We start from the raw sequence: 15,705 nt of genomic DNA on the forward strand, positions 1-15,705 counted from the left end.
AAAAAAATACTATGGATGTCAATCGCGGTACCAAATTGTACCAAACTCAATCAAGTATGATTCATTATACTATGTGATGCTCAAAAGAGATTTAATTTTAGAGTGTATGATGCAGATATTGTTATTAAAGAGCAAGTATCATTATTGAAATCTTATAGAAATAATGCGGTTCACAGCAGGGTAGAAGAGTCACTCTCTTTGACAGCTCATGGAGGAAAGTTAGTCTTGGGTGAAATTGTGTTTCGAGATTCGTATTTTTGTTTGCGCGTGTGGCTTTTAGATGGGTTGAAGTGACTTTACATTATTGCATTCTTATCAGCAATATCTAGTTATTATAAATAGAGCTTTTTTCCACTTGCTCAGTGTCAGCTAACCAGCTATGCGGTGATAAGTGACAGATGAAATGTTTAGGATCAACACCAAATCAACCTTTACACACACACACACACACACACACATACACGACATGTGCTATCGTTCGTTTACCTTGAGTTTATGTAGACAGTCCCCTCTACTGTTGGGTCAGTCTAGAGACTTGTTTGCTAACTGAAGGGACCACGCTGCGCTGCCGGCACATGTTGGTGAGACAGCTGGCAGACTGTATGTCTGGACAAACAGTCACGGTCAGTCTCACCCATCCTCCCCGCAGGGCCTCGTCAAATGAAAACTGATCAAAACACAACACCAGCTGAATAGCAGCACGGAGGGAGTCAGATTGTGTTGGCTTGACAAATCTAACCATATCAATCAATAGAGAGATTGTCTCGTGCTCACCAAGGCATTTATTTGATGAAAATGTTGAAATATTATTTACATTTAAAACAACTGTTTCCTATTTTTAATGGAAGCTCATGCCCACAGATTAAAAATATTATTAAAAATATATTTTCTCACAATTGCCCTAAAGGCCGATGGTATCTCACAATTACTTTTTTTCCTTTTAGATGGAGTTTAAATTTAGAATTTTACCTCTTTAACTTTTTTTTCCCACTGTGAACTAAAATTACAGATAAATTAAATTTAGTTTCCCACAATTATGAACTTTTAAATCCCAGATGTAAATCATAAACTTGTAATTGTTGTAATGTATATCTCCCAATTCTGAGAAAATAATTGTACAATGAAACGTTGCTATTATCTGTTTTTTTGATAGCAGAAATATGGTTTAATAGTATTTTTATATGTTTTAAAATGTCTTTTCTTCCTGTGATGGCAATTCTTCTCATTACATCTAGCTTAAAAACGGTTGTGTTCCTTAATATTTTTATGGAAACAACAATGTACATATTTACCCGTGCTAACATTCACTTGATAGTGAGTTGACCTTGCAAACAGAGTTAGGTTAATAGTTAGCATATATGTGAATCAGTTTCCTTTTGGTTAAACGTGAGCTATGTTCATTTTCATGTTCATCAATTTTAGTTGGAAATACGTACTTAACAAAAAACTGGATGATCTTTGAACCACTGGAATCACGTTTCCACACCTGTTGGTCAGTCTATGTTTTCCGTGCTGTGGACATTATGTAACATGTTACATAATTTAACATCTGGTTATGTTACTCATTGACAGGAGCTACCTTGGACCTCTGGCACAAAAAAAAAAGAAAAAAACAACAACCTTGATACTGAGCTTGTTCCATTCAACAAAAGCAGTAAATACAGTCACTATTGAATAATTTTGTGAAAAACAAGTTAGGTTTTTGCTTGATTTTGGTTTCTCATAGAATGATCTGATTGGGTTATTTTCTATATTATGAATGTTTCAGTGTAAAAATGATGTCTCAGACATTGTTGTAAATGCTGCAAATGTATTTGGATTTTGAGAGTCTGCAAATCCATTTCCAAACCACAGTACATACACAGTACACATGCTGCTTTGGAGAATTATAATGGACCCTGAAGCTATAATGTATTCAGGAATCTCACAGCTCAGCAAAGTGCAAAAACATGTAAAAGTGTTTTCTGTTTACCATATTATAAGTCACTCTGTCCCTTCTGACAGTCTTACACACACACACACACACACACACACATATTGAAATGTATTTTTAGCATCTTTCAAGGATCAATAAAATAAATATATTATTTATTATAATATTTATTTAGAAAATATTTTTGTACCCCAGGGAATTTCATTGTATAGACAGAAACCGTTTAAAATATATTTTCTATTAAGAAATGTATATTAATTTATACATATATATATTTTATAAACAGTACCAGTAGGGCTGTAACAAAATATAGTGCATTGCAGCCAATACACTAGCACATGACTGTCTGCATTTTGAGTAAATTGTATTTATTTTAGCGTCTAAAGGTAAAGTTTCTCAGGGGAGAGAGTCATATAATTTCTTGGAAAGGATATGGAGATTTCCAGCTCTCACCATTTATGCAGCCAATGAGACGAGATCTTCTAGTCCCTTGAGAGGTTATTCAGCCTGTGTCTCTTTCTCTCTCTTATCTGTTCTGATAAGACAAGTACACACTTTTTGCAGGTGCTGTCAGCCTGTGACTACCTGTGACTGAGACCATGCACACCAAGGAAAACTCATGGTAAATTTTAGTTTTATGTCATTTATTTAATTTACATGCAAGACAATGTATAAAGCAATTATTATCAATAGCATTATTGTTGAAAACCTATTTATATTTACTGTTTCCTGAGGCAAAGAGTCAGTGGTTAGAGTAGTTTGGATTCACATCTATTATCTTGATCTTCGTATGATCTTTTATGCATGTAATCGATTCAGTAAGGTCAATAAAAATATATCAGGTGTGCGAAAAACAGCTGAGCAGAATTATCTTCAAATGAGATGCAAATTAAATAGAGCCTTGATAACTGCATGCTGCAAATTTGTGTTTTTACCTATTCAGAATTAACTACATTATGCTAGCTTTATACTTTCAGATTTTTGCTACCGGCTGGTTTTGAATATCAATAGGTGTTTTTTTGTTTTCATTCACACTAGTTAATTTCCTGTGTGCTTTATACAGAATGCATTTTCATAACTGACAGAAATCTTGAGACGTAATAAAAAAGCGGCGTTATCAGAGTAAGTTGTCAGAGTATAGTATAAGCTTGATTATTATTTTATTAACGGAAGGTCTGTTCTGTGTATTGTTATATGATCACATAACATATTTCTACAATTGGCATCTTTCTTCTTTTTCAAGTTGTAGTTAACATGATATATATGTGTATTGTGCATATTTATTGAAATTATTATGTATATATAAAAACACACACAGCATATATTTATATTCATACCATATATATGATGCATATTCAATATGTATCATATATATTTATTATAGGCTTTAAATGTAACTTTTTTTAAATAGTCCCGCATAATAAATATACACAGTTCACACATGTATATTATGTAAATAAAAACATTTTTAGTACGTGATTCATCGCATTTAATTGTCTTACAGCACTAATATATAGTAGTGCTTATGCATATTATTAAATGATTTTTAAGTATAATTATTTTTTATTTTATTAAGATGAATATTTATATATTTATTCTAAAAACTAAAAAATTATTGAATGCTTTGAAACTGTATAATATTTTACCACTTAGCATCTTATGAGACACAGTTTGAGCAGTTATCAGCGTGACCTTTTTTAATCTGGCTATCGTTCTTTCTTTCCCCTGACTTAGCTGCTGTTCCTTTGATGACTGCAAACTGACTACAGAATGGCTGATGAGCAGGACGAGACACAGGCCAAAGATAGCTATCGTGTGTGGCTCTGGACTGGGACTTCTACATGAGACAATGTCTCAAATAAACAGACCTTCCGCTATGAAGACATTCCCAATTTCCCAGTGAGCACAGGTACAGAGCTGAACTGAAGAAACAGTTTACACCAATTCATTCTTCTTTCTAAAAAAGTTGGTGGATGTTCTTTTGTTAGTTTACACAGCGTGGTCATTTCAGTCAGCATGCCGAGTCTATAAAAAAAAAAACACTAGACAGACACGGCAGTTGTTGCTAATGCAGGGAGTGAATCTGAAAGCACAGAGGTTTTCATTCTGTCCCTCATTGTATTGTATGGTTAACAAATTATGCCCAGCTCCTGGTAATATGAGCTACAAAATGAATAACTACTGCCTATGAATAAAATATCATGACTGGAGCAAAAATAGCCCTAATATCTGCCACAGGAGTTCATACTATGATATCTTGGACAGGTTTAAATATTTATATGGCGAGGTGAATAATCTTGAGAAGCATTCAGATGCATCACATGATATTTGCACTACCGTTAGGAAGCGTGTGTGTGTTCGTGTGTACTTGAATGATGGGTGAAGAATAAGAGCACTTGTAATTAAGGGAAAGTATAATACGGGTCTTAGAATCCATTTGTGTTGTCATTCTTTCTCTAATCCACTTCATAATTTAAATGCGCTGGTTTATGGAGCTCAACAGAAGAATGACTGACAGTTTGAATAATGAGAACTATGGATGCTCTGTGCTCGTCTTTTAAATAACAAATTGTGAGCATTGCCTATTGCATCAGCCATATAAATCATCAAGTGTCAAATCAAAATCAAATGAATCAAAATTTACTTTATATTCCCACTTTAGAGTCAGTACACCATATAGATGGATGTAAAAGTCTCAAACAAGCAAATTAACACACATAAATTAGAATGTCGTGGAAAAGTAAATAAATTCAGTGCACACAGATATTTATATATATAAATATATATATTTAGTTTAACAGTATATATGTACATGCACGTTCAAACTAAACTCAGTAAGGTTTAATAAGTGCAAAATTTGCACTTCACTTCATTAAAACTAATTTAGATAATTAGGAATTTTTGAGCATAACTACATTTCTTTCAGAACTTTTCCTATTGCAGTCATCGTTTTGGCAAACTGCATGATGAGGCGGCATGCACTGAAACGTTCATTTGCTCATTCATTTTTACAATGTTGCAGGAAATACATTTCACGGTGAGTGAAATAGCCCCCGTCTCTGAGCAGGTTTTTTTTCCCTCGGAGTCATTCGTCAATGCTCGTGTAAGAAAAGAGAAATCGGCCCTGGAAAAACAGAGCTATTATTCCGGCAGAACCTCATTACGCTGCAGGTTTTAGGGCCAAACACATCTCATCAGCCAAAATTCAAGGTTACATTTACATAAGCTCCAATTCACTTGGCTCAGCCGGCTTGTTCCTATGTCAAAGTAAGTTCCTGAAGCCACAAACAAACTGCAGTCTCCCACTTGCTCATAATTTTTTAGGCTCATAAAGGTTTGCTCCACCTGTTCGTATACTAATGATACACAATCAGTCCTTGATGACATCAGCAGCCATCCCTAAGCAGCAGATATCAACTGTTCTGATGATACGTGAACATGCCAATGCAAATCAATGAACTTCCAAGTACAGCCAAACCAGCAGGATCTCTGAGACATGGGAATAGTCATTAGTCAGTTAACGTTATATTATAGAAAAAGATTAGATGTCTTCTGTCATCAATTGCATCATCTGACCCTATATTTGCTCATTACAGAGAGGTCATTCGATGAATAAGCCCTTAGGTAGATGCAATGTATGAATAAATGCTTTACAGCAGGAGATTTTTAAACAGTTAAAGAGACACCTGAGCTCATAAGATTGCATACCCCTTGCAGAATATGCAAACATAATAAGGAGAATTTAGTTATGAATAAAAACTGAATTTATATAAATTACCCTGTTCAAAAGTTTACATACCCTTGAATCTTAATACTGCGTGTTATTTTCTAGACTGTTAAGTTCCATAACTGAACAGTTTAACTGCCCACTATTTTTCAGAAAAATCCTCCAGCTCCTGTACATTATCGTTTTTGTTTAGCATCTTCTACATATGGACCCCTTTCCAAAAATGAATTTATGAATAAGAGATCCACCTTCTGACACTGAGGACAATTAAGAGGATCATAGATAAACTACACATTTTTGTGAAAAAGTTTTGCTGTTGTATTGAATTTTAACCTAATAATGCTTGACTTTTTTCAAAAACATGAAAAAATGACAACTGACCAAAATGTTTATGAATCATATGTTTTATATAGAATCTAAAAATGTGTTTATGTTTTTGTTTTTTTTACAACTAGTTCCAGGTCATCAAGGGTGTCTCGTGTTTGGTCAAATCAAAGGCAAGTCTTGTGTCTTTATGCAAGGAAGGTTCCATCTCTACGAGGGCTACTCATTGTGTAAGGTGAGCCCAAGAAATGGTTTAGTGTCCACACAGCCATCTTGTTTTCCTTTCACTTAACTGATTCAACTTCATCTTGCATTTCGATAGGCCTCTTAGATGCATCCATTTATAACACTTACAAACACAATGGCTTCTGTGAGTAGTAAAAGCTATTTCACAAACCCCATTTTTGGCATCTAGAAAATATTGTAGCTTGGGTTTAAAGCAGTGGCCTTGGTGTCTCTTAGCATCACCTCAAGGACAAGCGAACTTGTTGTAAACAGATCCTATTTGTAAAAACAGAAAGGAGCTGTTACCTCCTGTATGGGCCATTAACTTTATCTGTCACAATCAGGAGCCACACCGCATGAATACAGAGGCTGTATGCTGAGAATGCAGGTGCGGAGAAGAAACGAACTGCTCGCTGCTGCTGTTGTTCTCATATCAAATCAGTTCGGTTTGCATTTGTAGTCCGTTGTGACAGTCAATCTTATTTTCAGGAGAGAAAACACTTGTTTTTCTTTTAAAACTGGAACAGCATGCATTAACATATTAACATGTGATACTAATCATGAAAATCTTGGTTAATTTACAAGTTTTACGTCTTAATTTATCACAGAGTTCAACTGAGCAGCATGATCCATGTGAGCTTTATGCTTTCTCTCCATCAAAGTCGGTCCAGGGAATAATTTATCTGTTGCACATGGGGCCAGAGAACCACTTTTTACTGAATTACAGAGGAATCTACAACCTCTTGCCCTGGGGTGGTACTGTCACTGTAATTGCAGCCCTGACAACATGACACAATGCATTACAATCAGTTGTCATGGCCACCATGCCCTCTACAGCCAACCAAGAGCTTTTCTCTCTTAATGCGGTGCTAGGGCATTAAATCCATCAGCCCCCTGTATTAGCAAACCCCAGTCTTTCAAAACACTATTTTGTATTTAATGTCTTAATGGCTGTGGCACATAAAACACATTGACAGTGCATCCCAATCTGCATAGTACCCCGTTTGGATGCAAGAATATAGTAGGTTATTATGAGGCAAATATATTAATAATAATATGTTGTAAATGGTCTTTTTTTTGTATATTCGTACATTGAGCGTTGCTCACATTTGTCTGCCAGGTACATTTTTCATAAAAAAAGACATGAATTGCATGGAAGAGCTTGACAAAGGAATATACAATGTGAATCAAAAGTAAACGTATTGAAAGGTTATGAATTTAACTTGATGTTAATAATAAGCATTGTTTACATATTCATTCATATTTAAAACAAGCTAATTTTCATCCTTTTAATTGTTGTAGTTTAGTCTATCGTTATTTTGTTATGTGCTTTTTCATTTTAAAGTGCCCTTATTATGCATCTTTGAAAACAATTTTTATATCTGATAGTGCACCGTGTATACATTTACTTATCTCTCAAAAGAAATAGTACAGTCTAGAACATTGAAACAAGTTTATTTTAAACAAACCACCAGCCGCTTCAAGTTTACTTCAACATTAAACATTACCAAATTAACCACACACATGTTGGTCTTTTCAGGTTGGTCAGAATGAAAATGCACATTCATTCTTTGCCACTAGATGTCACTTATTATATATAAATATTTTAGCTTTATTTATTTAGATTTATTTATTGTAAGTAGTACACAATTATAGTAGACACATAATTTGTAGTTATAGTTGCCAAGAAAACATTTAAAACATTTCTTTCATTTTTCAAGCATTTTATATTTTAGCTTTATTTCAATTGGTGAGAATGATTGCAATAATTTTGTTTTTAGTTAACTATAACAACACTAATGCTAATGCAAGCTATGCAGACTCAATTTTATGACTCATGTGTTGTCTTCCTCTAAAGTATCAATTAGTCGTAAACAGCTCAATTAGTACTTAATATAAGTATGCAAATTAGGACATAGAAATAAACAAGATTTTTGTTTTTTTTGTTTTTTTTTTTTTATGTGGGAGGGGACTGGGATGGGGCTACTCATATAATAAGCAGTAGCTTGACCAATATGGTTATTAAATCCTTTGTCAAACTGTGACAGCTGGTTTGTAAATGCACCTTCAGTCCACTGTTCATTTCCCTTTAGCTGACTCATATCTCTGAGTCACTGTGCAAATCTGTGCCAACTTACTGTGCCCTAAAAGTGCACCCTACTTATTTCATTTACAGTTTAGGATGTAAACTTGCTTTCACGTTTGCCCTTGGTAACACAAACAGTTATTAAGGCTTGTTTAAGTGATCTCTTTGTTATGAAGAGATGTGCTGTGGAGGGTAATTGGACAGTCAAGCTTGTTTAGCCCTTCACTGACCTCTGTTTCTCTGCAGCGAGTAAAGCAGCTTTATAGTGTTCAGATGCATTTAGAGGGCTTGTATAAACTGAAAAATGTGGCGTTCATACAAAATGCATTTTTGCACTACACTCTGTTGCTTTTGCATTGTTTTTCTGTGTAAACATAGGGTCGACATACATTTTAGTGGCACGATCGCATCTTACATGTACGTCTCTTGCAGCGTCTCAGGAGGCACGTGAACTGATCAGCTCTTCCTCTTTACAAGTTATAGCGTAAAATATTCATGAATGAGTTTTTTCAACTGCGGAAAGATATCAATACACCATTTTTTTATGTTAAAAATTATATAGCACATATTCCTGCAGGTTGTTTCTGCCTTATATAATATTCCTAAATCTTCTCATCACTAAATGGAAACAGTGTCATTTTCAAATCAATCTGGTTTCTAGACTGTTTGTTTTTTTGCACTGTAATTGATTATAATTTCCTTAACAGAAGCTTTAAGAAATGATATAGGTTAAAAAAAACTTCTAAATTTAATGTGCATAGTTTATGTACAATCGCAAAATATTCCTGCGTATTATTCACTAAACCCTGTCCAGTTTATATAAATGATACATGTGCGGTGAATATTTAAAATATATTTTTTTTAGCACAAACGTGCCTCCTTTCTATGTGGGATTATTAAGATTTCGCCTCACTTATACATGGTTTTTGGCACAGTTAACATTGCTTGCAGAAATCAGGCATAATAGATTATTGTCTTATTCTGAAATTAAATTTGCTTAATTTAGTAAATCCAGTGCTAGAGCAAGCACAAATTGTTCTTAGTGATTATATTATAAAAAAGTGAAATATATGCCAATTCATACAGTGACGTGAGATTTTTTTAAAGACATATTCTCATTAGTCCATAATAGTGCACATTAATCAAGCTGCCTGTGACAGGTAATCAACAGACCATCTAAAGACCTATAATGCGACACCTATAGACCAATTCTCTTAGGAGAGTAAAGACTCAAAAAAATGAAGCGATCTGATCTCTTGAGAGCTTACAATCCACAAAGAAGTCAGCTTTGATTTAGAGGGTACCAAACTGGGGTGTATTTCCTGAGAATGCTGGTCCACCTCGGTGACCCTTCTGTGTATAGCTGTAATGGCCTTGTTGCTTGTGGCAGCCCCGCACGTCCACCCTGGTTCGTCAGCTGGAGAGCAAGCTGACAGACTGTGACATCCCTATTGAGCTGTGCTATACTGAGCCCACAAGTTCATTATTCTTCTCCTGCTCGCACTGACACTCCCTTAATGGCTCCTGCTTTACAATCCTATATTTATCCCATTTAGAATCACTAAAGCTTATTTAATACTCGCCTAAAACTGTGAGGCACTGTGGAATACTATTGCACATTTAGGCTTGTGGATGTTGTCATATTCACACAGTTGTCTGAAATGAAACAAGGCCCCTTTCTAGTCCAATAAAAACTATACACACACATATATACACACACATATATACATATATATATATAATAACTTATTAATTTATATGTATGAATATGTAATTAAATATTTGTTTAAGGGCACCTTATTTTCTGGAAATAAAGTTAAGTTAACTGAAAGGACAGAAAATACTCAAAGACCGCTCTTGCCATATGCCAGTTTTACATCTTTGATTATATTCCATTAAATATATCTAAAACTGAGAGGCAATGGCTCATTAAGTTTTAAAGTGAAAATTATATATTCAACGGTTTGGTCAGAGAGGTTCCGTGCAGTAACAGCTTGTATTTTCTGTGGAATTTTTTCCAGGTCACGTTCCCTGTGAGGATCTTCAAACTGATGGGTGTAGAGACCATTGTTGTAACAAATGCCTCTGGAGGTCTTTGTCAGGATTTCAAAGTGGGAGACATCATGGTCATTAAGGACCATATTAACTTGCCAGGGTTTGCTGGGCAGCACCCACTGTGCGGACCCAATGATGAACGGTATGCAGAGAAGGGAGAAAAAAAGAGAGAGAGGAGGCACTGGATATTGTATTACAGAATTGTTATTTTATAGCAAGGATGGTGTGTTTTTTCATCTATTCCTCAGATTTGGGATTCGGTTTCCTTGCATGTCTGACGCTTACAGCAAAGACCTGAGGAAACTGGTTTTGGACATAACTGCTGAGTTGGGCTACTTGAATTTTGTGCATGAGGGAGTCTACTGTATGGTTAGTGGACCCAACTTTGAGACCATCGCTGAAGCACGCATGCTGCACATCTTGGGAAGTGACTCTGTTGGTATGGACTATCACAATACACAAGATAAACTAATCCAATTATCCAAAAGTTACATTTTATTAAACATAAGTCAGTGCGTCTTGGTAATTTACTGAAATAAATAACTTAAAGTACTTTATTAGAAATAGAATAGTAATGAAATTCACTGAAACTTAAACTCAAAATTATTTTATTAAAGTAAAAAGTGATCCTGAACCACAAAACCAGTTATAAGTAGCACGGGTATATTTGTATCAATAGCCATCAATACATTGTATGGGTCAAAATGATCTTTCAGATCTGTTAGTAAAGATCATGTTCCATGAAAATATTTTTACATTTACTATACTAAATATACAAAACATAATTTTTAAATAGTAATACGCACTTCTAAGAACTTCATTTGGACAACTTTCTAGACGATTTGCACTTTCAGATTCCATATTTTTAAAATATCCAAATATTGTCTTATCCTAAAAAACCATACATCAATGGAAAGCTTTTTTATTCAGCTTTCATATGATGTTTGGGTCTAATTAAACAATGTTTAAATCAGTATTTTAAAAAATACTTTTTGCGGTCCAAGGTCACAAGTAGTAAGTAATAAAAATCAACAGTGAGAGTTCCTCATTGGTGCATCTCTCTGAGGAATCTGAGTGGTTGAACTTGCTGTTTTCTTTTGCATATAGTGCCTCTCTTTAATCGGTCTTTCATGAAAATTATAGCTGGTTAATAATGATGTGCCATAGCAGAGGGGACCTGCCATGTTAGCTGATGGAGATTAGGCCCACCCAAAGGGCCAAAGTGGCCCACTTTAATCAGTGTGATTAGTTTAATCAGTGATCTGAATAACTCTCTTGACCATATGATTGGCATAAACCATACTCACCGCTGGTCTTTTGATGAGCTGAATGATGTTTTAAATAATTGGGCTCCGATTACCAAATGGAAGCACTGTGGGGTATGTACTAAGTGGGTTCCCCTGGCTAGACCGGTCAGTTCCTAGTTCCTGTGTGAATCCTTCTTCCTGTGTACCCAACAAGACCTCAATAGTCCACATTAAGTATTAAGTGAGACCCAGACCTGGTCTGCTCTATTAATGAATCAACCTACTGTGCCGCAACAGAGATGACTGCCATTTAATTAGGAGTCTCTCTCTGTTTCTCTTTTCCTCCTGCTGCCCTCTCAGGCATGAGCACGGTTCCTGAGGTGACGGTAGCCAAGCATTGCGGACTGCGGGTCCTGGGTCTCTCTCTCATCACCAACAAGGTTTCTCTGGATTACAGCCGCGAGGAGAAGGTGAATCACGAGGAGGTGCTGCAGATCAGCAAGATGAGAGCCGAGATGCTCCAGAACGTGCTTGTTACCTTCATCGCTCGCTCTCATCAAGTGGAGACCATCAACAACAGCAATTGCATTTACTCAAATGCTGTGTAAGGTCAATCAAACCAGATTGAGGGCACTGTGAAAGTCATGTGAATGTCTAATGCTCTAAATGATCTAAAAGGCTCACTGTTATGGCTCTTTTTTATTTGGTTGGTTGTTGTCAGATGTCGCTGTGCCTTTGTGGAGGATATATTTGATCTTCATAATGTGATTGTTGCTTTGTTACACTATTGTCTCCCTGACTAGGAAATATAAAAAAAAAAATCTAAAATGTGCAATGTAAATAAATCTCCTTCAGTTGAAATGATATAATAAAGCATTTGACTGCTGTGATGGAGCATGCATTCAAAAGCAAAAAATAAAATAAAATAAAAATAATAAATAATAAAAAATACAATGTTGTGCTTAATCTACACTATAAGAAATGTACAAGTGTTAAAGCTGCATTCAAAGTACATAATTAGCCAGTGATCGCATTACTTTAGCCCAATTCACAATGGTTACGGGTAGGGTTTTGCAGGAAATTTGAGCATGGCACTGCGTCATTACATCATATCTGTAAACATAAAGACGTTGCCCCGGCTAATAGGTTATCGCATGTGAGGATCCTGCAGGTGGCTTGTTTGGCCTTTTCCCACAGCACCTAGAGCAATTCAATATAAAAAAAATCTTTTTCAGGGAGGATTGTAATCTATATGGATGAAATAAAATTATATTCCTGTTTTAAATACGCTTCTAATCACAGATAGCCTGAGATGACAGGAGAATTGTTTCTAAAGAGAATCAGTTGAAAGGGAGCATAGTTTGCTTTTTGGGTTTCTTAAGCATCTCATACAGTCTATGCTGCTTCCAAATTGCTGTCTGTTTAGCCCCGCCCACTTTTGTGCTCCTGTAGTGTAAATAACTAGAAGTGAATGCAGGTCAGAAACCAAATGATAAAGACAACAAAACATCCCCTTTATTACTGCACTGTTGACTTTTCTGTTATCATGAGTTTATAGACAAAGATTTTCAATGCATCGTGAACCTTCAATCGTGAATCAATCAATTTCCAATAAAACAGCAACTCTCATTCCTATTATATAGTATCTCAATACATGAGGTGTAGATGAGTGGTTTATATGCAGGTGCTGATTGCATCCATGCATTTATTATATAGTCTCTAGTTTGGGGCAAAATATTTTAAATGAGTCTTTTACTGACAAAAACTTTAATTTTTGCTCTTCTAAGATGTAACTCTTTGGGTCACAAGGTCATTCTTCTAATTAGCACCATCTTATAATGAGTATTCTTATCAATAAAATGGATTTTTATTTAATCGAAGTTTTGACTGTGTTGGTCTTCCAGCATAACCTTCTTTGATTTTCTTTGAATGTCAGGTACGGAAACCCAAAGTTAGCCTGGCCGAGATTCATTGAAATGCAGACATTCGCATTCCTGTTTTTTTGGAGTCAGCATGAAATACTGGTCCTATCTGAACAGTCTTTAGGCCTTTGAAAGTTCTGCTAGAAAGGCAGATCATAAAACTCTTTTCAGGCTGTTAAATCTCTCACTGAACATAAGGCTGAACTTCGACCGTTTAAGCTCCACATACATTAGCGAGGACGAAACTGCTTATTGTGGTATAATCAGAGAAATCCAGACTTGCTACTTCGCCACAAATGCCACCAAAGTTAGAAGGTGTTCCACAATACCCAGGACAAAATGTCTGTGTGGTTGCTGATAGACCTCAGCTGTCACAGATTTGATAGTGCACTAGGCTATTTGCTGCATCTTCAGGATCTGAGGGACAAAAAGTACTTTCTTTATGCCTTAAGTCCAGGCTGAGGCTGGCTGCAGTCAGATTTCCAAAAATAGCTGGCAATTAACTCGGGAGCAAAGTTGAATTACTTCGTAAATGACTGAGTTAGATGCAAATTATTGCAAAATATGAACGTAAGCAGTTTTCGCATTACAATTATTTTCGTGAAGACATTTCTATTATGAAAAACAAAGTCAAATTTGCAAGTAAGAGATAATTTAAAATCGGCATATGAGTGATCAAGACAAACGAAAAATAATAACCAAAATGGTTCTTATTTCCCACTGGTTGCTCAACAGTGATCTGCTTAATGGATAAATTGTTCTTCCATGAATAACACACACTGAGGCATCTTTTTATGAGGAGAGTGTTTATTAACTATAAAAAGTTACGCACACCACAAAAATGTCCTTGAATTATTATCACACAAGCAGAATTATGATGTGGATCTATACCAGAGCATGTCACATCCTTTGCTGATTTACCATATTGCGCTCTCTCTCATACACTGATTTATTTATAGTTACAAATAAAAAATGTACATGGTAAATTTTATTTAAAAAACCTTAAAATACAAATAACAACTGTCCATGCAGTACATGGCATAGTGAAGCTGAACTTTTGGAAATCAGTTATTCTACCTCTGATTGCAGGTATGCAGGTGTGTATCTCAGCATCTGAGGTGTAGAGGAGTTGTTTAAATGTGCAGGTGCCACTGTTTACTTGCTAAGGTGTGATGCAAGCTCGTCACAACAATACTCTGCAGGAGTGTTTCATAATGGCCTCGTATAACACTACAACTGTCAGCCAACCCATCTGTGAGTCTACATAGCAAATAGCGGCCAACGCCACAAACATATGCCACATCGAGTGCTAAAAAACCCCAATATTGTGTTGTGATAACATCTGGACACACCATTAGCACCATGCAGTCTAATTTAAGCCCATTTTACTCGCTCTGCCAGACAACCAGGGAAGTTTCTAATTGCATGAGGGTGCTGTGTGTGGTGAACTGTCCATCTATCTGTCTGCCTGCCGACCTGCCAGGCAGGACGCCATGACAGAGGACCAGAGACCTAGCCATCATTGTCTGGGCAGAGCCTCATTAATTAACATAAGGAGCAATTATCTCATGGGTCATTGCTCATTTTCACGAATTAATGTTTTGTAAACAAGAGAAAACTAACAGGAAAACTGAACTAGGGAATGATGTCCATAAATGCAAAATGAAAATTAATTTCATGAGTTCTGCGCCACAGGATCAATTCATACACAAATGCAGCATGCAGAAAAGTTAGTCCTTCTGGATGATGAAGTCTCTGAATTGTGAAGGCCAAGATATTATATACTCCATAGAAAGCCCTGTGTCTGGGAACTCCAAGTTCATCTTTGTAGATTCTGAAAAAAAATGAACTCCATAAATATGTAAAGTGAGGTAAAGCTGTCGCCATCAAATGCAAAGAAAACAAAAATGCACACTAAACTCATTGAACCAAACCTCCAAGGCCATTCAAACTCCATCAGTAAACCAAAAGTCTAGATTAAATTTTCCAACTATGTAAAAATGTTCCATTTGCACATTGAAGATATACTCAAAGGGCAAAATTGTATGAGGAAAAAAGTGTCATTTTAAAGCACAGGAACAACTGGAACTGAACGTTTTCTATATTATTAGCCTACGTGAAAATATGTAAGTGTCATGAAGTGTCATGTACGATATCTGTCAATGTTGCCTCAAATAATATATACT

The 15,705-nt window shown here is 35.7% G+C and overlaps 1 pseudogene; it reads left to right on the top strand.

The window, feature by feature from the left end:
- The first annotated feature begins 2,399 nt into the window (after positions 1 to 2,399).
- Positions 2,400 to 12,546, top strand: LOC122361137 (annotated as a pseudogene).
- Positions 12,547 to 15,705: the final 3,159 nt, after the last annotated feature.

This window comes from Puntigrus tetrazona, chromosome 16 (genome assembly GCF_018831695.1).
Source record: "Puntigrus tetrazona isolate hp1 chromosome 16, ASM1883169v1, whole genome shotgun sequence".
Lineage (NCBI taxonomy): Eukaryota > Metazoa > Chordata > Actinopteri > Cypriniformes > Cyprinidae > Puntigrus > Puntigrus tetrazona.